The sequence below is a fragment of the Balaenoptera physalus genome (assembly GCF_965194825.1).
Source record: "Balaenoptera physalus genome assembly, contig: SUPER_7_unloc_3, whole genome shotgun sequence".
NCBI lineage: Eukaryota > Metazoa > Chordata > Mammalia > Artiodactyla > Balaenopteridae > Balaenoptera > Balaenoptera physalus.
Window position 1 is genome coordinate 20,088 of NW_028126532.1, and position 26,385 is coordinate 46,472.

A 26,385-nucleotide genomic window follows, 5' to 3' on the forward strand; every position below is an offset into this window, starting at 1 on the left:
TGCCAGGATTTCTCTGCCAGCTCTTTGAAAATTGATTGATGGGATCATTTTAGAAGCAATGTATCAGCTAGGGTCTAACAAGGAAAAATAAACCACTTGAGTGGTGAGAAAGCAAACCTGACACTTTGCTCTGAGTCAAGTTTGCCCTGCCTGAAGTTCTTTAGCACTTTTAATGGCAGCTGCCACCTAAGTAAATAGCTCTGCTCAGGGGCAACCTCACAACAACCTACGTCTAACAAATATTGCTAGAGGCAGAATAAAGAAGAATCAAAAAAGGAAGAATCATGGGATTCATCACAGAGGAATGAAAATCTTTTGATAATTATTAAGAAGTGGGATATATAAAACAAACACTGATGTGGTTACTTACTCCCCTACTCATCCCCCCAACATTAAAGGGCCCCAAACAAGTCTGCTCTATTTACCTCAGTTTGGAGAAAATGGGAATATTTGAATGGGCTTTATGTAAAATGGTTGTGTCTCTTTTGCCTGATTGTTTTGTGGGAGTGAACTTTGTGTCTCACTGTGGAATGCTTCCCCTGCCTGGTATTGTAAGACAGGCCATATAAATCCACCTTTTGGGCAACGTCATACGTGAATTGAACATACTAAAAGAAGTCAGTAGGGTTGCCTGATCCCACGTAGTGTAAGGTGGAAACTGGGGGTTGACAGGAGTAGTAGCGGAGGATTTTTATCCCTAGGGTGAACTGGTTTAGGGTTGACGTATGCACTCAGATAGAGGGCCTTTGTTGAATGCCTTGTGCAGATTTTTTAAAGATGTGGTACATAAACCCCGAAATTCTAGAACATAGAAATATTTTGATTTCCATTTTAGTTGTTGGAAATCTCCTTGATATAAAGAAGCAAGTGAAAGAAAATGTAATTGGACCAGCAAGTCAGCCTTTTCATATCATTTAGGCGGCAACCCAGTTCTTTGGGGAAATTGAAAACATTGTCTTGTAATCTCTACCTAATCAGAAATGTAAACACAGCTCACTATTGCCTAAGACTGAGCCCTGTGACCTCAGTCAGGTAGTACCTGAAACCAAAGGGGGAAAAAAGAGGGAAAGAGAGCTTTAAAAAAGTACAACCTGCTGGAAAGACTTCCTTGCCCCAAAATCTAATTCATACTCTCTGTAAAGATTTTTCAAGGACAAATGCAAATTTTAAAAGTCTCTTCCACAAATAGTAAAAAACCTTAGTCTTCTGAGCAGATAAACAACTTATTCCAACTGTTATTTATAAACTAGTGAGTTTTATATTGTAATACCTGATTCATGACTAAAGTTTTAAAATGAAGCTATGAGATCACTGGTTGTGTCTGTATGTCTGTGGTGTATGTTGGAGATACGGTATTTTTTTCTACCTCTGATAGTATTATTGAAATTAATTTGTAAAAGAGCTCTGTTTACTTTGCTTAAAAGTGCTTACAAATTAAATATTTTTAAATGTAATAGAAACAAACGCAAATATTTTTCAAGTTCATGTGATCCAGGATTAATCTTTAACAAATAAAAGTAAATTTAAGGTTATCAGTTCAATTAAAATAGGCATGTGTTTAGAGTTGTCAGCATTAAATGTAAAACTTTTATTCAACCTAGGTTTATTAAAAGTCAAGGGGGCTTCCCTGGTGGAGCAGTGGTTGAGAATCTGCCTGCCAATGCAGGGGACACGGGTTCGAGCCCTGGTCTGGGAAGGTCCCACATGCCGCGGAGCAACTAAGCCCCTGTGCCATAACTACTGAGCTTGCGCGTCTGGAGCCTGTGCTCCGCAACAAGAGAGGCCGCGATAGTGAGAGGCCCGCGCACCCCGATGAAGAGTGGCCCCCGCTTGCCGCAACTAGAGAAAGTCCTCGCACAGAAACGAAGACCCAACACAGCCATAAATAAATAAATAAATAATTCCCCCAAAAAATGTATTAAAAGTCAAATAAGTTTATGTTATCTCTGATACAAAATTTGCCAGCAAGAAAAATAGCTTGGGATGTTGATCGGCTTTGTCTAATGTCTCCTGAAGTTTTCAAGGGTGATCTAAACATGATTTTTGGGAACAAGTGATGTAGATAAATGTAAGTAAGCTAAATCTTAAAAACAGCTTCCAAAATAATTTGGTAACAAAACTGTACAGTTTTGCTAAGTTAAATTAAATGATGAAAATTCATCGAATGTCTAGGTCATTTCCAAATATGATAAATTGCTGAAATATTAATTGCTAAACAAGTATAAATATACCTACTTTTTGTCTTCTTATTACAGAAAAACTAAATATGTTTAGATTTATTAGAAACATGTCATGTACCACATTGAAAAAAATTATTATGTTATGAGGAAATGTATGTTTCTAGAAATTATGAAATGTATTCACATGTTTGCCAACCAGAAAATACTGGTATAACAAACAGGTCACAATTGCTTACTCCTTAGTTTTCACTAGAAATTAAGGTTTCTATGGGTTAAGAACTCTAATTAATATAAATAATTAAAATTATCAAAATTAATAAGGAAAACATCTTTATATGTAAGGGGAAAAAAGTATAAGGAATGGAAATGCATTTTGTTAAGGGGAAAACAAGTAATTTTGTCCTAAAAAGAAGTTAAAAAAAAAAGGAGAGAGAGAGAGAAAGGGAAAGCATAGGACAAAATCTGAATATACAAAAGAAAGGTGTTATAGAGGTTTACGGAAAAGAAACCCTGAGAAAAATTTTTGTGCGTGGTTAGGACTGGCTAAGAATAAAATAGAATAAATTTAGAATAAATATAATAAATTTAATTGAGCGAATGAATTTTAATATTAAAACTAAGCTGTTGCAAAACTAGAATTTGAATTTTTCTCTCTGTTAAGTGGACAAAGTTATCTTGCAATATTGATCTGTTTTTGATAGCAGATTGTAAAATTTCTTTACCTTTTAAATAATCTGTTGTAAGTTTCTGTATTTGCCTTTGAAATATCTTATTGTCACTTCGGTTAAGTGAATAAGTATCCTTTCACAGTGACCTATGATCCTATTTGACCAAGTGTTTTAAACCTTTTGATATCTTTGAGAAATTTCCCCAAATCAAATTCTAGATGAAGTCTTTTTGACCTCTAGCTAACTTTGAGGTTTTCAGAGGGCCCCTGAAAAATCTCAAAGAGAGATATTAAACTTATTAGGCTTATTTGGTATGTTAAATTACATGGAAAGCATTGTCAAATGAGTGATAATTTGAGATAAACCTTAGGTTATATTGTATGAATGAATGTTACTAATATAAATGTTATAGAAATTATATAAAATTCTATATAAAACTCAGATATGTCCTGGTATAATATCAATTACAATTCTAGTTATTATTTTATAATGTTGTATGTCACAGAAATAACCAAATTTCCTTGTCAATTGCATTATAATAAGATCTTTAACCATACCATTTTAAGTATTTTGTCATTTATAGACAGTTACTGTTTTACTCTGATGCTTTTACAAAAATGCTTCATGTTCAAGAAGATTTATAGAAAGAATTTTTTGACATATATACCTTTCTGATAACTTTCAAATCATATACTTAACTGAGTAAGAAATTACAGAACTCTAATGAAAACCCTGATGGCTTCATAAAACTGCTAACAAAGATCAATGTCAATAAGAATTAATTATACCAAACTGAATGAACTGATGAACATGATCATAAGTTTTATGACTTTTCATCTGAACTATTACAGGCTTTTTAATCTTTGCTTTCCAGATATAAGGAAATCTTTCCTCTTAAGCTGACAATATTATAGCTACTTGGTAAATTATACATTTGTAAGTAGAATTGAAACATTTATCTTTTTTTCTCCCTACCTGATTGCTCCAGAATTTGGAGACTCTTAGTGAGTATTCTTATTTTCATGGCAATATAGTTATTTGTATAAGTTCACTAAAAATATGTTCCCCTTATAACAGGACCCAATTGGAAACTTTGGCTATGGCTTTGGCTGGAAAGTCATATTTGAGAATGTGCATAGAATCAGATACAACCAGACAGCCTTAAGGAACTGAGGCTGACTTTAGGGAGCCATAAAATCCCTTGGAAAGTTAGCCTGGTACCCTGCTAACAGGTTCTCAGTGGCCTTACCAGGTGAGTAAGGAAGGTCACTTCCTGGCAGGCACAAGAATCTCAGAATATTTTGGGGACCTCAAGAAGAGAGGAATTCACCCAAATATATAGGTATTACAGGCAAGTCAGATGGCAAGTCCTTGGTGTGGCTTCATGGCTTCCTGGCCTCCATAGGCTAATAAAAATTTAATCTGGGATTCCTTGTGAAAAGTTCCAGGGAAGCAAATTTAAAATAGTCTTTATGGTCAATCACTATTCTTTCTGGATTTAAGTAATCAGGCTAGGTTTAATGAAACTAAATTTATTTGGCAAACAAATTAAATGTTAATTCAGCTATCTTTGTTAGAAATGAGGATGACTTTAGAGAAAAAAGTTGTTTTTCAGTAGAACTTTAATACACAGTCATGGGTATTAGATTCTAGTTCTGTTAATTGTCTTCAAGGTTTTGCTTTTCCACTCGTTAGCTGGTCTGGATCCTGAATTCTTCTAGTTTACTCAAATCTTTTACTACAACTTTTCAAACTAATGTTTCCAATTTTTCTCCCACTTTGGACTTGGAATCGTTGAGAACTAAAACTGCCCTTTTCCTGAAGCCCTGTGAACTGAAACTGAACAACTTGATATAAACTTAAGAGAGGTTACCTCAATAGCCCATGTTTAGACCATCTCTGTGCTTATTGCTGTGTAAGGCACTCAGAAAGTTTACCTGAACACCTGATGACATCCTCAGAGACATTTCAAACTGCAAAAGATGCTTCAATCCTGACATCGAGAAATCTTCTGCACTGGCAGCAATCAGAACTCACTCAGACCGTGAGTTTATAACTTGCTCCAATCATTAACCATTGTTTTTCTTTTGTCTCCGTAGAAATGCCTCTTATTAAATACCCAACTTCTCACACCCTATAGGCCTAGCTTTGGGAGCCCACCTGCATCTCTGCTTCCTGAAATGAGTAACTGAACTGACCTATTATCAGGACTAAGATACTGGTTCAGTGAGATAAAAAGCAATCTATCAACTTAACTTCTGGACTGTGAAACTTAAGTTTCAAAAGTGGGACTACAGAGGAGCAAAATTTCTCACCCCAAAATGTTTCTTTGGCATGCAGATTATTTTGAGCTGAAAAAAATCAAAGCCCAAAAGACTCAGGAAGAACCTTTGACCTTCCTCCTAACTGCCTAAAGAATGTAGATAGAGGACTGTTTCAGGAAGGGAGCTATCACCATAGATAACTATGGTATGAACTTGGTGTGTACAGAGGGAGGAACCTAGCAGTGTGTTTTTTAAAATTCCTCTCTGTCTCACTGTCTCTGCATGGCCAGCAAACATTTGTTTACCAAACAGTTGCTTTTCCATCTCCATGTAAATTGCCTTCCCCCTCTTTGAAGTCCCAAACTGCTATCCCCAACATCCTATTTTGTCTTTAGCTGAAGATGATATGTAAGGTGAGGGTTCCTGCCATTTTGGTGAGTTATCTGGTTTTCCTGGGTCTCTGCAATGTATACATGTTATTAAAATTTTGTGTGATTTTCTCCTGTTAATCTGTTTCATGTCAATTTAATTCTTAGACCAGCCAGAAGAACCTAGAAGGGTAGAGAAAAATTTCTTCCTCCTGACAGAGTGAACCTGCAAAACCCTACACACCCCAACCTTGGACCCTAACAAAGGCAGAGCCCCTGATTCTTGCTAGATTCTCTCTCTCTCTCTCTCTCTCTCTCTCTCTCTCTCTCTCTCTCTCCGCCATCCCTCCCTCCCTGCCTCCCTCCCTCTCCGTGACCTCACAGTGTGGCCCTGGAGCTTGCCATGTACCCTCCAAGACCTGTGAGTAATAAACCTTGTTCCTTAAAGTTCCCTGATGGTTTTTGCTGAAGTGCATCCTGCAATCATAATAAGTACTGCAAGGACCAGACCAGCCACAACATTGGCTCAGGTCAGGGAAATGTCTGTGGGGACTGGCTGCTTGTAATATAGGCCCTGGGCAAGTGTCTCAGGCATTCCTAACCATAAGCATCACTATCAAGAGTCTGAGACTAACACAACACACACACACACAAGTATTATATGTAGTAATGTTAAACATTTTTCATTTATTTTGCTGGGTACTAGGTGGTTTCTTTCAAGCTGAAGCATTATGTCCTTCTTCAGTTCTAGAACAATTTTTTTGACTATTTCTACCTCATTATTTATGTTACCTTTAAAACAGTTTTTTATTTATGGGAGAAAATATTTGCAAACTACATAAATGATAAGAGATTAATATCCAGAATGTATAAAGAACTCCTGCAACTGAACAAAAACAACAAAACAAACAACCAAGTTAAAAAATGGGCAAAGGATTTGAACAGATATTTCACCAAAGAAGGTATACAAATAGTCACTAAGCACATAAAAGGATGCTTAATGGTGCTGAATTATACACTTAAAAGTGGTTAAAATGGTAAATTTTGTTATGTATGTATGTTTTACCACAATAAAGAACTCCTTTTTCTTTATATGTATGTATTTAAATTTTATATAGATTAACTTTTTTTCCAAAATTTCCAATTTTTGTCCTTTTAAACTTCATTCTGGTAAAATTCCTGGTGTCAATATTCTAGTCCACCATTTTGTCTTTAGTTGTGGCTATTCAGCCCATCAGGTCATTGATTTAAAATCTAATTTCAGTGACCATTTTTAATTTCTAGAGAAGTAAATTATTTAAAATTCTAGATGTGGAATTCATCAACATTTATTTATTGAGCACTTACTTCCTAAGGCACTGGAGCATAGAAATGCACAAAAAATGTCACATCCCTGCCCTCCTGGTGCTTACGCTGTAGTGGGTAGACAGGTAATAAACAGATAAACAACAAAATATACAGCTTAATGTCATGAAATGTTATGAAGAAAGGGAAAGTATGTATAGAGATAAAGAATTACAGAAAGTGGACAGGGAAGGCTCTCTAAAGAGTTGTTGTTTGGGCAGAACTTTTAATAAAGGAATGAAATTTATGAATGTTTGGTGAAAGAGTGTTATAGGTAGGGGAAAGACCAAGCGATGAGAAAATATTTTGGGAGTTCAAGAAATACCAAAGACGAGAGTGTGGCTGGTGTAGGGTGAGGGGAGCTACTGCAAAGGTCCTGACTTAGTTAGACGCTGGTGGTAGAGTTGGATGAGGTGAGAAGTCATCATACCAGAGACAGTTTCAAGATAGAACTGATAAGATTTGCCACTGTGGGATGGGAGAGAAAAGTAGATCAAGGATTCTCCAAGGTCTTTAGCCTGAATCACTGAGTGAATGGCATTACCATTTTCTGAGATGGGGAAGACTGAAGGTGAGCAAGTTTGAAAGCAGATGTTAGACATCTGCATGGAGATGTCCCATAGGCAGGTGGATGTTTGGATCTGAAGTTCAGAAGAGAGGTAAGGAATAGAAATGGAAATGAGTGTAGATACAGGAGAAAAGAGGTATAAAGGCTCTGCCTTAAAGCACCACTTACTGGGTATATTAACTACATTTACTTTAAGATGGCCTCCTGTTTTCCCTATTAACCATATTTCCTCAGATATTACTTCTATTTGGTCATATTAGGTATTAGTTTCCAGTACATTTGAAAAAATTTCTAAAATTTAAAAAATTTTTCTAAAATTTTAATTTTTTCCTACCTTGGACTGCTGCCCACTCAGACACTGAATAAAGTGAATGTTAATATAGTGACAGACTTTACCATAGTCACTGAAAAGACTTTTTTATTAAAGCCCAGTAAAATCCCATTTACTTTATATATCAGGATTTTCCTAACTCTTAAATATTAATGGTCATCCAAGAGTCACCGCAGAGTTGAAAAAATAATTTAACATGAAAGAAAAACACCAAAACAAAGAATAAAAAGAGCTTGGCACAACTGGCTTTGCAGTTGTGACAAATGCACCATACTAGTATAAGCTGTTTAATTATAGGGGAACTAGTTGTGAGTTATATAGGAACTCTACTATCATCACAATTTTTTCTGTAAATCTAAAACTATTGTAAAATAAAAAGCTTATTTTACAAAAAAGGAACTTGGGGAAACAGGGTTAATGTGAAATGAAGAAGGAAAAAATATAGTTTCATGGAAAGAAGAAGAATATAATGCAACCATGAGGCAAGAGCCATATGTCATAAAAAGGAACATCTAGGTAATAAGGAAGAGCTCTTGGGAATTAAAAACATGGAAGCAGAAATGAAAGAATGTGTTAAAAGTCTTGAAAGATAAAGTTAAAGAAATGTCCCAGAAAATATAACAAAAAAACAAAGAGATAGAAATTAGGGACAAAAGACACACAGATGAGAGAAACAGTTTAGGAATTGCAAGATTCATATACTTGAGTTCCAGAAAGACAGCACATAGGAAAAGATGGAGAGGAAACAATCTAAGACATAATAGAAGAAAATTCCCCAAAGGACATGAGTTTCCAGATTGAAAGGCTCCCTCAAGTGCCCAACATACTGATTATAAGAAGTCCCACAACTACTTATACCATTGTAAAGTTAAAGAAAAATGAAAATAAAGAAAGCTCCTAAATCTTCTAAAAGGGGGGATAGGAGGACGGGTCATATAAAAAGGATCAAGTGTAAATATAGGGTCAGACTTCTCATTAGCAATATTAGAAGCCAGACAGCATAGACCAATGTCGTCAAACTTTTTTTTTTAATTAATTAATTTTATTTATTTTTGGCTGTGTTGGGTCTTCACTGCTGCGAGCAGGGGCTACTCTTCCTTGCGGTGCGCAGGCTTCTTATTTCAGTGGATTCCCTTGTTGTGAAGCACCAGCTCCAGGCATGCAGGCTTCAGTAGTGGTGGCACACGGTCTCAGTAGCTGTGGCTTGTGGGCTCTAGAGCACAGGCTCAATAGTTGGGCACATGCGCTTAGTTGCTCCGCAGCATGTGGGATCCTCCCGGACCAGGGATTGGACCCCTGTCCCCTGCATTGGCAGGCGGATTCTTAACCACTGCGCCACCAGGCAAGTCCTCAATGCCTTCAAACTTCTGAAGGAAATGATTTCCAGCAAAGAAGTCTATCATTAACTATTACTCAATAATAAAAGTAGAATGAAGACATACAGTGTATATCAATTAGGATCAGTTAGGTGATGCTACAGTAACAACCATCCCCCAAATCTTTGTGGCTTATTATAACAAGTTTATTTCTTGCTTATGCTACACCCCTTTGTAAATCTGAGAGTAGGGGAGATTCTGCAACACTGCCCTTTTTCATGATCCAGGCCAACACAACAGCCACCATCCTGGACATCACCTATCATTGTGTTAGTGCCAGTTTCACACTAGCAATTAGTGCTGTGACATGAAGGTGACATGCCACTTCTACTCATGTGGCGAGGAGGTGTGATGTTACTCCATGTCTGGAAAACAGAACAGCACTGATGCCTGCACACAAGTTCTTAATAACCGATCCACCTTGGTACTCTTTCTCAAGAAACTCCTGGGTGATATGCCACTCCCAAATGAGTAGCAAAACAAGAAAGAAGATGACATGGGACACCTCACACAGAAAAGAAGGGAAGGAGATTCCAGGATGACAGCTGTGGGCAGGCCTAAGTGTGACTAGGCCAAATTGGATTAACGGGATGGAGGACAGAAGGAATGGATCTAAGTGGGTCCAACATCAAGAAAATTAACAAAAAGAGGCAATTAAACCCAGAAGAAAAATGTTACAGAGAGGAATCACTATTTGGCTTGACAGTGAACAACATTTAAAGTCATTTAATAATAGAAACACTGTGAATGAACTTAACTGAAAAATGGGTTCAACTATATTGAGAAGATGGGAGTTGGTGAAATGTTGAAATGTGTGTGAGGGATAATGTTAAGACACCTGAATCTTCATCTTCTATAACATGTTGTTAATGAATAACAGCAAAATGAAAACATCATAAATACAAGAAGAGCAAGCTGCTTAAAAATATAAAGAAATTTTTAGAAGTAACTAAAAGAAGTAGTTGCCTTTTGGAAATGGGAATCTGGGGTGGGGAAGGGTGGGCCAGGACAGATTTTTATTTTTATAAACCTCGTGCTTTTATCTGAATTCTTAACCTATAATATATGTAAGTATATGTGTATATAGTATACGTACTAAAAAGGAAAAAAATCAAAATTAAGCCAAGTTGTATCTTTAATTGTTCTTTATAATATTTTACCTAACGTATTTAGCATTATGTGTCAGTCACTGTTATCAGTGATTTATGTGTATTGAACAGTGGAAAAATATCTTATTGTGGGATGTAGAAAAATTTCTGTTTGGATCTAAAATCAAATAGATTTGTTGGCCTAATATTAAAATTAACTGAAAATCCCTTAAATCTCCCATTACCCTGCAGTATATCAAACAGGTAGTTTTGTATACACACCCTTGAATCCATTCCTGCAACCCTTTCTTAGATAATATTTCTTAAGGGCTCTCAATTCATTATTATTATTTTTATTATTGTAGGGGTATAAAGTTGAGTTATTCAGACTGCTAAGTTTATAAATCACTTGTAGTCTCTCTATTCATCCATCCATTCGTTTCCCCCCACTTTGTCTCCAGTCCCCACTCCCATTCTCATCCCTTGTCCTTCTGGACACCTGCTCTAATGTCTTTAATTATACCTGTAGCCTTGCAAAATATGCAGTGATAATCAATCAATCAAATAATTTGTGAAAAATTTAAAAAGTGAGGTTCAGGTCATCCCTGGATAACTCCAGTCCTGTGGCTCAACAAAGCTATTGAAGCCTCTGGTTCTTCTGAGATCTTTGTTCCACTACCCACAGTATCAACTTCTTTGTAAGACCAATATCAAGATAATTTTAAGACCAGTACTCCTCACTGGCTATAAGACAGCAGCTGATGGTAATCAGTTCTGCCTGATTCCATGTTCACGTCCAGGCAAAGAGAGAGACTGGTTTCAAGAGGTTTTTTCTTAAGAGCAAGGAACGAATTTTCTAAGAGACCCTGAGAGTTCTGCTCAAGTCTCCTTGGTCTACATGACTTGGATCTGTCCACACCTGAATCAGTCAGTGTAAAGGAGAGAAGGGATGATTTGCTGATACACAATGGGAGGAACAGAATGGATATTGGAGTCAATCACAATCCTCGAAAGCCACTTCACTGGTCTCCCTATTTTATCTTCCTTTCCACCGATCCATTCGATACAGCAACCATCTGACTACATCACTCATCACTTAAAATCCTTCAACAGTATGGCACCTAGTCTTCAAAGATGACCCTCCCACTGAATTACACCTCCTGGTATTCACATCTTGAATCTGGGTTGGCTCTGCAATTTGCTTTTGACCAGTGATGCCACGTGGCTTCTGAAAGTGGGTCATAAAAAACTTTACTGTTTCTGCTAGAACACTGTTTTTTAGAATACTCCCTCTAGGAAACCAGCCACCATACTGTGAGCTGCTAAAGCTGCGTGAAAAAGCCATGAATAGGCACAATGGTTGACAGCCCCAGCGGAGCACCCAGCCAACATACACGTCAGTGAGCCACCTTGAGCATCCAACCTGGTCGAGTTTTCACATGACTGCAGCTTTTGTATGACGGCAACCACCTGTAAGACTTCAAGTGAGAACTGCCCAGCTGGGCACAGTCAACCTACAGAACTGTGAGAGATAATAATAAATGGGTGCTTTATGCCATCAAGTTCTGAGGTGGTTCATGACTTAACAATAGACCACTGAAACAAATGTCTTCCCCCACATATCAGTTTTGGTTGCATCTGGCTGTGAATAAGAGGACCTGAGCAATAATGACTTAAACAAAGGCCTTCCATGATCCTACATATCAAGGAGCCTGGGGGAGGCAGTTCCAGGGTTTGCTCAGAGGCTTGGAAATGTCAAGGACCCAGATGCTACTTTTCCACTCTGCCATCCTCCACCCGGTGGCTTTGTGTTGTTAAGATTGTCATGCATTCCAGATGACCACAGTGCCGCACTGTCACATACAGTCAGGACAAGAGGGGCAAGGCAAAAAGATTGTCTTCTCTTGATCTCTGAGGTTTTATTTGGAAATCTAATTTTTCCCAAGAACCCTCCAGCATTCTTGCATTTTTCCTTTATTGGTCAGAACTGGCCACTTGCCAACCCCTCTCCGGTCACTGGGAAAGGAGGCAAAAAATTAGCCAACCGGTTATGACTTTTCTTTTGAGTCTGGGGACTGGGCCTGCCTTCAGTGAGATCAAGGGGTCTCTGCCCACTGCCTCAATAAAGTGGGGTTCTGTTTTCGGGAAAGAGGGAGTAGAATTGGATGTGCCACTGTGCCAGCCACACCATTACCTAAAGCCCCATCCTTAACCATCCTTCCTTCTGTGTCCCATCCCCACTAGCCCTTCCTTTCCTCTTCTGTGCATCTTGGCACATGTACCTGGAATGCACACTCTGTACCGAGAATGCTCTCATCTCTCAACCAAGATCTGAGATATATATCCTTCAGATCTCAGCTCAAACATTACTTTCTCAGGGAGCTCTCCCCTCCCTGAGTTATAAGCTCTCTTAGGACTCTGCACTTCTTTGTTTTTCAGGACTCTGCACTTCTTGGTTTCACGTAATAAAACCTAAGTATGTAGTTGTGTATGTATGAATCAATGTCTGCCTTCTCCATTGACCAAAGATAGGAGCTGTGACAATATTTTCATCACTGTATTCACAAGTATCTAGTGCATACTCAATAAATAATTATAAAATATATGAGCACTGTGTTTTGCTCTCTCACCTTCACCCACATCTCCCTGTGCTGGTGTTGTATAAACACTGAGTCATTTAAAAATGTTATTTTGAATCCTAAATCCTGAAAAACTTCAAAAGGGTGATCTTAGATTGTCCAAGCAATGATTGTCCAGCATTTTACTTAAACAAGAGTTTATTTTATGCTTGGTGAAATTATTAAGTTTCAGTTCAGGATACTACAAATAAACAATTTATAATGTTATAGAATCCTATTCATCTTTCAAGTTTTGGATAACTACGTTACACATTTTTTTTAAAAGTGCAGATTAACATAATTAGGAGAGCCCTCTTAAAGAAGGATAAATTGTTCTAGAAACGAATGTATTTTATAGTATACCCAACCTGAGGGTCCTGGGGTGACGCTTTGACTAGGTTTCTTGGGGAACAGAATCTTAGTATTGGAGGAAGTTTTGAAAGGTAGATGATTTGGTATTCGAAAAATTTCTGTGCCAATATTCTACAGATAGATGTAAAAAAATAGTATTTCCATACTTTATTTTAAAGGAGAAACCCAGTTCTAAGTTATCGTTTGTGCTTATGAATATCCCTCCTATACATACCAGCTCTGTGACCTTGGGCAAGTTGTTTAATCTCTCTGTGCCCCAGTTTCCTCAATTGTGAAATGGCATGAGACCGTTGTGAGGATTAGGCGAATTAGTATATGCAAAGTGCTTAGAACTGTGTCTGGCTCCTGGTAAGTGCTGTGCACCTGGGGTTGTTACTCCAATGTCTAGCATAGTGGCAGGATCTCAACGCAGAGCCGCCAAAAGCATGGGCTTTCAAGGTTTGAATCCAGGCTCTACCACTTAACCAGCTCTAGGAACCTTGGTAAATCATTTATTCTCTCTAAACCTCTGTATTCCCATCTGTAATGGGGATACTACTATCTACCTCATGAAATACAGTTTAAATTAAATCAAGTTGTGGCTGCAAGTACCTGGTACACCATGCTGCTCTCACTTGATGCCTCAGCTGCCAAGAAGCCATCATCCCCACATGGCAGCCCAGAGTGCCCGGGACTGCGGGGCATGAAGGGCATGCAGGAGCCATCAAGTTCAAATTCAGTCATTTTTCAGAGGGAACAACTCAGGGGCAGAAGGACAGGGGATAAAGTGACTTGTTCAAAGTCACCTAGCTAGTTAGAGACAGAGACACATTGTAAAAGAAAAACAGTTGTGCACCTCTCTGTTTTAGGATAACATTTTACTTTATTATATTTACATTGTGTTAATTTGTAATCCCCTTCTTTTCTAGGAGTTGCAAATACTTCCTGTGGTCCGGCCATTACCCATCAAGGTACAGAGAGGCAGGAATAAGTTAGTTGCATGAGCTGGGACCCCTTAACCCCTCACTGTCTTTTAGGAGACCTTTTATAGACAGGTTTTCTCCGCTTCTCTGAATAGGAGGAGTCGATGGATGGGAGCAGCTCTGGGAAACACTGTGGCAGAGGCCATCCTGGTTCTGAAGCCACTGAGAGGACCCAGGGCCAGGAGTCCTTGGTCCTTAGCAAATTCTATCTCTGTTCCCTATAATGAGCAAAATATAAACATTCTTTCCAATGACTATATTAGTTTTTCATTAAAATGTCTTCTCTTAATTGGTGATCTTTAATACTACTACTATGCACCTGTAGAGAATATCTTTATAAAGGGCTCAAAGGTCATATCAGATAAATATCTGGAATGTAGAAAATGATTCTAGTGGCCTACCTTCTCTTGAAGGTTCATCGAGCCAAATAGGGGAGCCCTGAATGGCCCCTGCGTGATCCCTGAGTGAGCTGGCCGTGTCTGAACTGGAGGCAGCTCCAGGGCCCACTGCAGGGCAGTGCTTCTGCCAGGAGTGAGCGCTGGGCCCTGAAATGCATCTGGGCCACCAAGGAGACTCACCCCAGCAGCAGTTGAGGGATTTTCATCTCTCAGATGGACGGTTGCCCAGTGCGGTTGCCCCTGAATCAGGCACTGCAGCTAACCCAACGCCAGCCTGGAATCAGCCCAGATCTTCCCTGGGTTCTGCCGGTGAACTTTTCTCCACTTCCTGAGAAGAATAGAATTTTACCTGCTTAAAAGTGTTTTATTCTTTTCACTGCTTTCTTCTTTCAAAGGAAACAAAATTTAATCAAAATCCTGTTTCCAAAACAAAACAAAACAAATCTAATTTACTAGGGAAGGAAAAAAGAGTGAAGAGTTCACGTGAGTTCTGAGGAGTCCAATTTAATAGAGAAACTGCTTATAGGAAACTTGAAAAATGAATTTGAACTGCTAAAATGAATACACTCAAGAGAAAAAATGCTGTTGATAATGTTTGTTGTTCTCCTGTGTTGTGCTTTTGTACTAGGCAGTGGGAAGCATGCTGTTTAAAGGGAAGTCCCAGGCACACTGCAATTCTCAACTCTGCTGGTCATACAAACAGAACTGTGAACTTAAAGTCACCAGGGGCTTTGGGCTTTGGGCTTTGGGCTTGGACAAAAGGAAATGCTATTTTAGATGCAAACTATTATATATAGGATAAGCAATAAGGTCCTACTGTATAGCACAGGGAACTATATTTAATATCCTGTGATAAACCATAATGGAAAAGAATATGAAAAAGGAGATATAGATATATATATATATATATATATATATATATATATATATATAACTGAGTCACTTTTCTGTGCAGCAGAAACTAACACAACATTGTAAATCAACTATACTTCAATAAAGTTAAAAAAAATTTTTTTAAAAAGGAAATGCTATTTTGAAGGTGAACCTTCTGACCTTACAAGATCTGTGCTTCATGTTGGGGAGAGCAAGGGGGTGCAGAGTGGTCTGGAGGATGGGTTAAGCCCCATACACCCTCTTCCTAGTTGTGTGCCTCGTTCCCTCATCTGTCAAGCAAGGATGATGGTGGAACTCATTTCCAAGGATGACCGTGGGGGAATAAACAAGACAGAACAAGACAGCACATGCTAAGTGCTCAGAACTGTGCCTAACACGTAACCTACATTCACCTAGACCCTTACTACTATTGTGTGGGAAAAAAAATCCAGGTGTTTTAAAATGAAACATTTCTACAAGAAACTTACATTTTTGTTTTTACTTTGCTTCCTGTTCTATGTTATTTCCAGCATAGTCATAGCAGTCTTCACTGTTGAGTACCTATCATATTTTAGACTTAGTGCTGGGAGCTTTTATGTCACTTATCTCCCTAACTCCTCATGACAATCTCAACAATAAATAACAGTAAAGAAGAACTCATTGTATAGGGTTTCAGACAAGAAAAGAGCTGTGAGCTTGTGTTGATCAGGAAAAAATTTCCTGGAATAGGAAGACTTAAGTTGGGCCGTTTAAGGAGGAGGAGGATGAACTGAGGGGTTGAGTAGGGAGTTGGGAATGAGGTTTTCAGGAGACAGGAACAGCATGGGCAAAGGCACAGAGGCAGGGGCGGGGCACTTTCCACCCAGCACAGTTAACGACCTTCCCCAGTGACAGGGAAAAAGAGAAGTCAGAGCTATTCAGATCCCACCAGGTGATCGTGGGATGCCCAAGTGTCCCCTCTTCCTGTTCCACTGGTTGAGACGGATGACTTGCATTTGTCATTCAGGAAGCATCTTTTCACATGCATTTAGCATTTCCATCTCAATGACTCACAATCATGTACAACCAATCCTTACTAGTTTTATACATTAGAGTCAAATATATACATTACATATATATTCATGTCTACACACTCCTGCATATATACATGCATTCGTGTGTTTGTATGTGCATGCATGTGTGTATGTATATGTATGCATGTATGTATTGATGCACTGCTTTGCACTACTATGAATACCCCCAGGGTAGTGAGATAAGCCAGTATAGGGAGGTTTGCTTTAGTATCTTTCTCTCTCCCTTCCTCACTTCTCCTTTCTTCTCTCTATTTTTCCATCTATTACATTTCTTTATTAGATGAAGACCCTGAAACAAAGTAATCATATCAATCTTCTTTATTAGATAGTCAAGGAGCCCCAGGCTCTGGGTCTAGCTTGGGTTCCAGGTGTGATGTGTTCATGGAATAAAAAATAGATTTAAGTTTGATTCTTTTGGGAAGGCTGCAGGCCCATGTCTGGGAGCTGGAGTGGGGACAGAAGGCCACAGTCCCCAGAGTGGGGGAATGAGTGTAGTCCAGGCCCAGCTGAATGGGTCTGGTCTCCTGTCCTAGCTTTAACCTTCTCAGCACATTTAAAAGAATCCCTCTGCTTTCTTAGTTTTCTCATCTGTACCATGGAAATGGTAATTCCCTCTTGGATTATCATGAAGATAAAATGGTTTAATAAATATGAAGCACCTAGCACAATAATAGACAGTAATAACTGGCAGTTATTGTAATCATTGGAGAAGTTCCAGTTTCAGTGGTGACAGAAGGGCAGGGACCCATTGCCTGGAAGTTGGAGGATGTGTTCAGAGCCAATTTAGGGAGTTACTAGGTGACTTGCCAGGATCCCCAGCAGAGGTGGACCAGACATGCACACCTGTGGCTTCAGCTGGGTCATCTAGGTTGAAGAAAGCACGCGTATGTACCCTGAACAAAAATATGATCAGAGAATAAGGCAAAAGGACTCTCTGTGTCATGTTTATATTTCACGCCCTTTCTTCCTCCCACCTCAATCGCAAGGTTTAAAGGAAGGAGTCAGAGAGCTGGCACAGTTCATCTCGGCACGGTGAACAAGGGTAACCTACTGGTGACTGACCTCCCTTCTGGGCTTGCTGCTTATCCTCTTGGTGTCCTCAGGCGAGTCAGTCCACCTTTCTTAACCTCAGTTCCCTGATCTGTAGGTGAAGGGGTTTGACAGGGTGCTCGCTAACGCTGCTGATGTCACTGGAGACACGGAAGAAACCAATCTATAGTAAGAATAGAGGAGAGTTTTATTCAAGCCAGACTGGGGACTATAGCCCAGAAGACAGCTTCTCAGATCGCTCTGAGGAAAGGCTCCAGAGAAGCATGGTTTTCAGGACAGTTTTATATTTTGTCGGAACAGAACATCAAACCTGATGGGGGTACATTTCTTCAAGGTTTCAGAAAAGACAGATTGGCACATCCACAGCGAGTCGGTGTGGCCTTAGCTCGTAGGAAGGAAGCCTTATCATCAAAGGAGTCCCAGGAAGGGAGGCATTTATCTCTGTCTTCCAGATGGACACTCTTTACCCCTGGGCAATGCACCCTTTTCTTTAATGGTTAAAGCAGATGTACAATGTATGTTTCATAGACCACAAGACGGCTTGTTCTAGTTAGCATAAAGTTCAAGCCAAATTATGTATAGGGCAACATAAAAGCCCGTCATGAGCTGCCATGTTGGTCCAAGTGGTAGGGACTCAGAGAGGCGCTCAAAAAGGAGGTGGTGGAATCAGGGCAGTGCCAAGCGGAGGCCAAGGGGGGCTCTAAACTCCTTATAGTCCCTATTCTCCTCGTTCCTCATAATTACTTGATTTGAAAGTCAGCTTGTTCTCCATGCTGAGCAAAGTGCCCTCCAAATGCAGGGTCCAGACCCTCCTAGGTGGAGCCCCGAAATCTTTCCTTCTCCCAAATTCTGGACCGAGTTGTGTTCAATCAGATTTTTAAAATGAAATCCTATTGTGCTTTTTGTCTGCAACCTTGAGCTCTCAAACTGAGTTTGTTTGTTTGTTTTTTATGTCACAGACTGGAGGAAATTAATAACCACTCCTTCTTCATTCCAAACATATGAGTGTTCGGGTGGGTGGCAATGCTGGTCCTGAGCCCAGAGCACATCTTATTTGTGTTGGAAATGGGGAAGGAGCCAAGGAAAGTAGGAATGTCCTGTGTCTTCTTGAAAATCTTGATTAAAATTAAGTGCCGGGTTTCTGGAGTCAAACATTCAGGATCCACAGGGAGTAGGACGAGTTTGACAGCATGCCAATCCCCTTTGCTGGATTTCTTTGAGCTGGATTTCTCAATGGCAGGTTTGCACAATAGTGTTTAAGACGTTTGCAAGGCTACCCACTTAACACTGTGTTCCTTTTTATTTCCGTGATTAAATGTGGATTTAAATCCTAAAGCTGCATTTCTGTGGAGAGTAAGTGGTTTTCCCAATGAGTTCTAAAACCTCTTAGAATTCCCAAGGGAATGAGCAGGTGGTTAGAAATTTACTAATATATCTAAAACACTTCCTCACTTCCTGTAAGGAAAATTAACAATGTAATCACCATAAAAATAACAACAGAACAATACTGTTCATGTCTTTGCTACCTGTGGTTATGTTTTTTTTTTTTTTAATGAATAAGTTCTTTTTTAGAGCAGTTTTAGGTTCACAGCAAAACTGAGCAGAAAGCACAGAAATTTCCCATTTACTCCCTGTCCCTACAAGACACAGTCTATTCCACTATCAATATCCACTATTAACGTCCCCGACCAGAGAGGTCTGTTTGTTGCAATTGATGAACCTACACTGATACTTCATTATCACCCAAAGTCCATAGGCTATATTAGGGTTCACTTTTGATGTTATACATTCTACTGGCTTTGACAAACTTATAATGACAGGTATCTACAATTATAGTATGATACAGAAGTTTTACTGCCCTAAAAATCTTTTGTGCTCCAGCTATTCATCCCTTGTTCTCTTCTAACCTTTGGCAACTGCTTGTCTTTTCACTGTCCCCATAGTTTTTAGTATTTCCAGAATGTCATATACAGTAGTTGGAATCATATGGCTTGTAGCCTTTTCAGGTTGGCTCCTTTCACTTAGAGATATGCATTTAAGGTCCCTCCATGTCTTTTCATGGCTTCATAGCTCATTTTTTTTAGTGCTGAATAGTATTCCATTGTGGATGTATCACAGTTTATTTGTCCATTTTCCTACTTAAGGATGTCTTGGTTGCTTCCAAGTTTTGGTAATTATGAATGAATAAAGCTGCTGTACACATTTATGTGCAGATTTCTGCATAGTCATACATTTTCAGTTCATTTGAGTAAATACCAAAAAGTGCTATTGTTGGATTTTTTGGTAAGAGTATGTTTACTACATACACATACATACACACATAAGCATACATAACTGAATACCTTGCTGCTAATATTATTTTGAACAAAAGAATAAGAAAAATATGTTTTTATTTCACCTTCAACTTATTCATTCTCTGATACTCTTTATTATGTAGATTTGAGTTTCTGACCTGTATTATTTTCCTTCTCCCTGAAGAACTTCTTTTTTTATTTTATTTTATTTTTTAACATCTTTATTGGAGTATAATTGCTTTACAATGGTGTGTTAGTTTCTGCTTTATAACAAAGTGAATCAGTTATACATATACATATGTTCCCATATTTCTTCCCTCTTGCATCTCCCTCCCTCCCACCCTCCCTATCCCACCCCTCTAGATGGTCACAAAGCACCAAGCTGATCTCCCTGTGCTATGCGGCTGCTTCCCACTAGCTATCTATTTTACGTTTGGTAGTGTATATATGTCCATGTCACTCTCTCACTTTGTCCCAGCTTACCCTTCCCCCTCCCCATATCCTCAAGTCCATTCTCTAGTAGGTCTGTGTCTTTATTCCCGTCTTGCCCCTAGGTTCTTCATGACTTTTTTTTTTTTTCTTAGATTCCATATATATGTGTTAGCATACGGTATTTCTTTTTCTCTTTCTGACTTACTTCACTCTGTATGACAGACTCTAGGTCCATCCACCTCACTACAAATAACTCAATTTTGTTTCTTTTTATGGCTCAGTAATATTCCATTGTATATATGTGCCACATCTTCTTTATCCATTCATCTCTTGATGGACACTTAGGTTGCTTCCATGTCCTGGCTATTGTAAATAGAGCTGCAATGAACATTTTGGTACATGACTCTTTTGGAATTCTAGTTTTCTCAGGATATATGCCCAGTAGTGGGATTGCTGGATCGTATGGTAGTTCTATTTTTAGTTTTTGAAGGAACCTCCATACTGTTCTCCATAGTGGCTGTATCAATTTACATTCCCACCAACAGTGCAAGAGTTTTCCCTTTTCTCCACAGCCTCTCCAGCATTTATTGTTTCTAGTCTGATCTTTAAAATGAGGAAGTAAGGGTCTGCCTTCTGCACAGATGACTGTGAGGTCCAAGCAAAATCATCAACATGAAAGCACAGGGAAGACTACACTCCAGATCTCATACTTCCAAGCTCTGAAGGCTTGAGCAGTCCCCTCACCCACACACCTGTTTTCAGGAACTCAGCCACTCCCTTGCTCTTTTTTATTATGGTAAAATACATGTAACATAATTTTTGCCATCTTAACCATTTTCAAGTGTACTGTTCAGTGACATTAAATAGATTCATATTGTTGTGCAACCATTCCCACCATCCATCTCCAGAATTCTTTTCATCTTGCAAAACTGAAAGTCTCTACCCATTAAACAATAACTCCTCATTCCTCCTTTCCCCCAGGCCCCCAGTATTCTACTGTCTGTTTCTATGAATTTGACTACCCCAGGCACTTCATATGAGTGGAGTCACACAGAATTTGTCTTTTTGTGACTGGCTTATTTCACTTAGCATAATGTCCTCAGTGTTCATCTGTGTTGTAGGCTGTGTCAGCATTTCCTTCCTTTTTAAGGCTGAAAGATGTTCCATTGTATTCATACACCATATTTTGTTTATCCATTCATCTATCGATGGACACTTGGGTTGCTTTCATGTTTTAACTATTTTATTTGTGGTTACCTTGGGGATTACATTTAACATCCTCATGTTAAATCATTCTAATTTGAATTTATGACAGCTTAAATTCAATAACATAAAGCAACTCTGCTCCTTTTCAGCTCTGTCCCCACTCCTTTCAGTTACTGATGTCATGAAATTACATCTATACATTGTGTGTCCAAAAACATGAACTAATAATTTTTTTAAATGCATTTATCTCTTAAATTATGTAGAAAACAAAATGTGGAGTTACAAACCAAAGTTAGAATAATATTAGCATTTAGACTAATAACTTTTTATGTATTAGTTTCTTAAATCATGGAGGAAACAGAAAGTGGAGTTACAAACTGTTGTTAGAATAATACTAGCTTTTATAATTGCCCATATATTTACATTTCTTGAGGATTATTTCTTCATTCAGCTTTAAACTACTGTCTTGTGTCCTTCCATTTCAACCTGTAGGACTCCCTTTAGAATTTCTTGCAAGGCAGGTCTAGTGTCACAAACTACATTATTTTTTGTTTAGCTGAAATGTCTTAATTACTTTCTCACTTTTGAAAGACAGTTTTGTTGGTTATAGGATTGTTAGCTGTTCATTTTTTTTTTCTTTTAGCACTTAGGAATGTATCAGCCCACTGTTTCTGGCCTCCAAAGTTTCTGATGAAAAAAATCTACTGATAATCTTAGATAGGATCCTTTGTATGTGACAAGTTGCTTCATTCTTGCTGCTTTCAAGATTCTCTCTTTGTCTTTGTCTTTTGAAAGTTTAATTATAACGTGTCTTGGTGTGGATTTCTTTGAGCTCATCCTAGTTTGAGTTTGTTGAGCTTTTGGGATGTTTGTATTCATATCTTTCATCAAACTTGGTAAGTTTTCAGCCATTATTTCTTAAGATAATTTCTCTGTCTCTTTGTTTTCCTCCTAGGACTCCCAACTATGGGTATGTTGATCTGTTTGATAGTACCCCATAAGTCCCATAGGCATTTTTCACTTTTCTTCAGTCTTTTTCTGTTCATCAGCTTCAATAATTTCTTTTCTTCAAGTTCACAAATTCCTTATTCTGCCTGCTTAAATCTGCCTTTGAATTCCTTTAGTGATTTTTTTTTGCCAGTTGTAATTTTCAGCTCTATGATTTCTTTTTGATTTTTTTTATGTTTTCTATCTCTTTATTGACATTTTCCATTTTGTTTGTACATTGTTTTCTTGACTTTAGCCACATCTTCCTTGAGTTCTTTGAACATCCTTAAGACAGTTATTTCAAAGACAGTTGTCTTTGTCTAGTAGATCCACCATCTGGTGGATCATATGGTATTTCTAAGTTTAACCTTTTGAGGAACTGCCAGACTTTTTCCTCCTTCTTAAAAATTGTGTTAAAATACACATAACGTAAAATTTACCTTCTTAACTACGTTTAAGTGTAATGGTATTAAATACTTTCACATTGCTATATAACCATCACCATCATCCCCTCCAACAAATCTTGCAAATCTGAAACTCTATTACCTATTAAATAATAACTCCCCTTTCTCCCTTCCCTCTAGCCCCTGGCAACCACTATCCTACTTTCTCTCTTTATGATTTTGACTACTCTAAATACCTCATATAGGTGAATCATATAATATTTGTTTTTCTGTGACTGGCTTATTTCACTTAGTATAATGTCTTTAGGGCTCATCCATGTTGTAGGATATTGCAGAATTTCCTTCCTTTTTAAGGCTGAAAAATCTTCCACTGTATGTATGTACCACATTTTGCTTACCTATTCATTGGTGATGGACATTTGGGTTGCTTCCATATTTTAGCTGTAGTGAATAATGCTTCTATGTACATGGGTGTGAAGATATTCCTTGAGACCCTGCTTTCATTTCATTTGGATATATACCCAAACATGGAATTGCTGGATCATATGCTAATTCTATTTTTAATTTTTCAAGGAACCTCATGGTGTTTTCCACAGTGACTATACCATATTGCATTCCCACCAACACTGCACTGGGTTCCAATCTCTCCACTTCGCCACCAACACATTGTTTTGTTGTTGTTGTTTTAGATTGTAGCCATCTAAATGGGTGTAGTGTCGTATCTCATTGCAGTTTTCATTTGCGTTTCCTGAAGGATTAGGGAAGTCGATCATCTTTTCATGTGCTTATTGGCCTTTTGTATAGCTTCTTTAGAGAAATATCTATTAAAGTCCTTTACCCATTTTTGAATCAGGTTGTTTGTTTTTGTTGTTGAGTTTTAGGAGTTCTCTGTGTATTCTGGATAATTATCCCTTATCAGACATATGATTTGCAAATATTTTATTTCAATCTGTGGGTTGCCTTCTTACTCTGTGAATAATGTCTTGACAAAAAATTTAAAATTTTCATGAATTTCAATTTGTCTACTTTTACTTTTGTTGCCTGTGCCTTTGGTGTCATATCCAAGAAATCACTGGCAAATCTAAAGTTGTGAAGCTTTTGTTCCATGTTTTGTTTTTTTTTTCTCAGAGTTTTACTGTTTTAGGTCTTACATTAAATCTTTGATCGATTTGGAGCTAATTTTTATATACGGTGTTAAGTAAGGGTCCAATTTTCCAACTTTATTCTTTTGCATGTGGATATCCAGTTTTCCCAGTACCTTTTGTTGAAAAGACTGTCCTTTATTGAATGGTCTTGGCACCTTGTCAAAAATCATTTCACCATATAATAAAGAGCTTATTTCTGGCTCGTTATTCTATTCCTTTGATCTATATGTCTGTCTTCATGCCAATGTTGCACTTGTTGCACTGTTTTGATTATGATAGCTTTGTAGTAGGTTTTGAAATTAGGAAGTGTGAGTCCTCCAGTTTTGTTCTTTTTCTTTCAATATTGTTTCAGTTATTTGGGGTCCCTTGAAATTCTATATGAATTTTAGGATGGATTTTTCTATTTCTGCAAAAAATATCTTTGGAATTTTAATAAGGATTGCATTGAATCTGTAGATCGCTTTGCATAATACTGACATTTTAACAATATTAACTCTTCCAGTCCTTGAATGTGGAATGTGTTTCCACTTATTTTGTCATCTTTCATTTTTATCACCAATATTTTGTCATTTTCATTGTATAAGTCTTCCATTTCCTTGGTTAAGGTTAAGATAATTCCTAAGTATCAATATTTAATTCTTTTTGATGTTATTGTAAATTGAATTGTCTTTGTAATTTCCTTTTCAGGTTGTTCATTATTTGTGTACTGAAATGCAAGTAATTTTGTGTGTTGATTTTGTATCACTTGGTTGAATTCATTTATTAGTTCTAACAGCTTTTTTTGGGGTCGTCAGGATTTTCTACATGTAAGATTGTATCATCTGCAAACAGATAATTTTACTTTTTCCCTTCCAATTTGGATGCCTTTTTTTTCTTTTTCTTGCCTAATTGTTCTGGCTAGAACTTCCAGTACTATGTTGAATAGAAGTAGTGAAAGTGGGCATCCTTGTCTTGTTTCTGATCTTAGAGAAAAAGCTTTCCATCTTTCATCACATGTTTACTCTGGGTTTTTCATATATGGCTTTTATTATGTGGAAGTAGTTTCCTTCTATTCTTATTTTGTTGACGGTTTTTATCGTAAAAAGATGTTCAATTTTTTTCGAATAATTTTTCTGCATCAATTTAGATGATCATGTGGTTTTTTTCCTTCATTTTCTTGATGTGGCATATTATATTGATTGATTTTTATATTTTGAACCATCCTTGCATTCCGGGAATAAATCTTGCTCGGTCAAGGTGTGTAATCCTTTTAACATGCTGCTGAATTTTGTTTGGTAGTACTTTGTTGAGGATTTTTGCATCAAGGTTCATAAGAGATATTGGTCTATAGTTTTCTTGTAGTATCTTTGTCTGGCTTTGGTGTCAGGGTTATGCTGGCTTCATAGAATGAGTTAGGAACTGTTCCTTCCTCTTTAATATTTTGAAAAATTTGAGAAGGATTGGTATTAGTGCATTTTAAAATGTTTGGTAGAATTCACAGTGAAGCCAACAGATCCAGGGTTTTTATTTTTTGGGAGATTTTTGATTACTGATTCAATTTCCTTACCAGTTACAGGTCTATTCTCTTTCTATTTCTTTGTGATTTAGTCTTGGTGGGTTTTGTGTTTCTAGGAATTTGTCCACTTAATTTAAGTTATTCAATTTTTTTGAGTACAAAGATTCACAGTACTTTCCTTTTTATTTCTGTGGAATTGATAGTAATGCCCCCACTTTCACTTCTGGTGTTAGTAATTTGAGTTTTCTCTCTTTTTTTTCCTTGGTCCATCTAGCTAAAGTATTGCCAATTTTGTTCCTCTTTTGAAAGAAACACTTTTTGGTTTTATTGATTTTCTTTATTGTTTATGTATACTGTATTTCATTTATCTCTGGCTTAATCTTTATTTCCTTCCTTCTGCTAGATTGGTTTCAGTTTGTTCTTCTTTTTAAGTTCCTAAAGTTGTAAAGTTAGGTTGTTGATATGAGATCTTTCTTGTTTTTTAAATGTAAGCTGTTATAGCTATAAATTTCCTCCTTAACACCACTTTCATTGAGAGCCATAAGTTTTGGTATGTTTTTGTTTTCATTCATCTCTATTTTTGAATTTCCCTAGTGATTTCTTCTTTTACCCATTGGTTGTTTAAAAGTGTGTTGTTTAATTTCCACCGTTTTGTGAATTTTCCAGTTTTCTTTATGTTATTGATTTCTAAATCTATCCCACTGTATTTGTCTCTTAAAATATACAGAAAACAAAAAGTATAGTTACAAACCATTGTCACAGTAACACAAGCTTTTATATTTGTCCATGTATCTATCTTTCTTAAGATCTTTATTTCTCCACACACCATTGAGTTACCATCTTTGTCCTTTCATTTCACTTCATAGGACTTTAATGATCATTTCTTGCA

At 37.6% G+C, this 26,385-nt stretch overlaps 1 long non-coding RNA gene across 1 annotated transcript; it reads right to left on the reverse strand.

The window, feature by feature from the left end:
* Nucleotides 1-14,017: 14,017 nt before the first annotated feature.
* LOC309665290 lies at nucleotides 14,018-15,421 on the reverse strand. Its single transcript, XR_014266302.1, has 2 exons — nucleotides 14,718-15,421; nucleotides 14,018-14,357 (listed from the first exon to the last, which is right to left on the reverse strand). It is a non-coding gene; the product is annotated as an uncharacterized lncRNA (long non-coding RNA).
* Nucleotides 15,422-26,385: the final 10,964 nt, after the last annotated feature.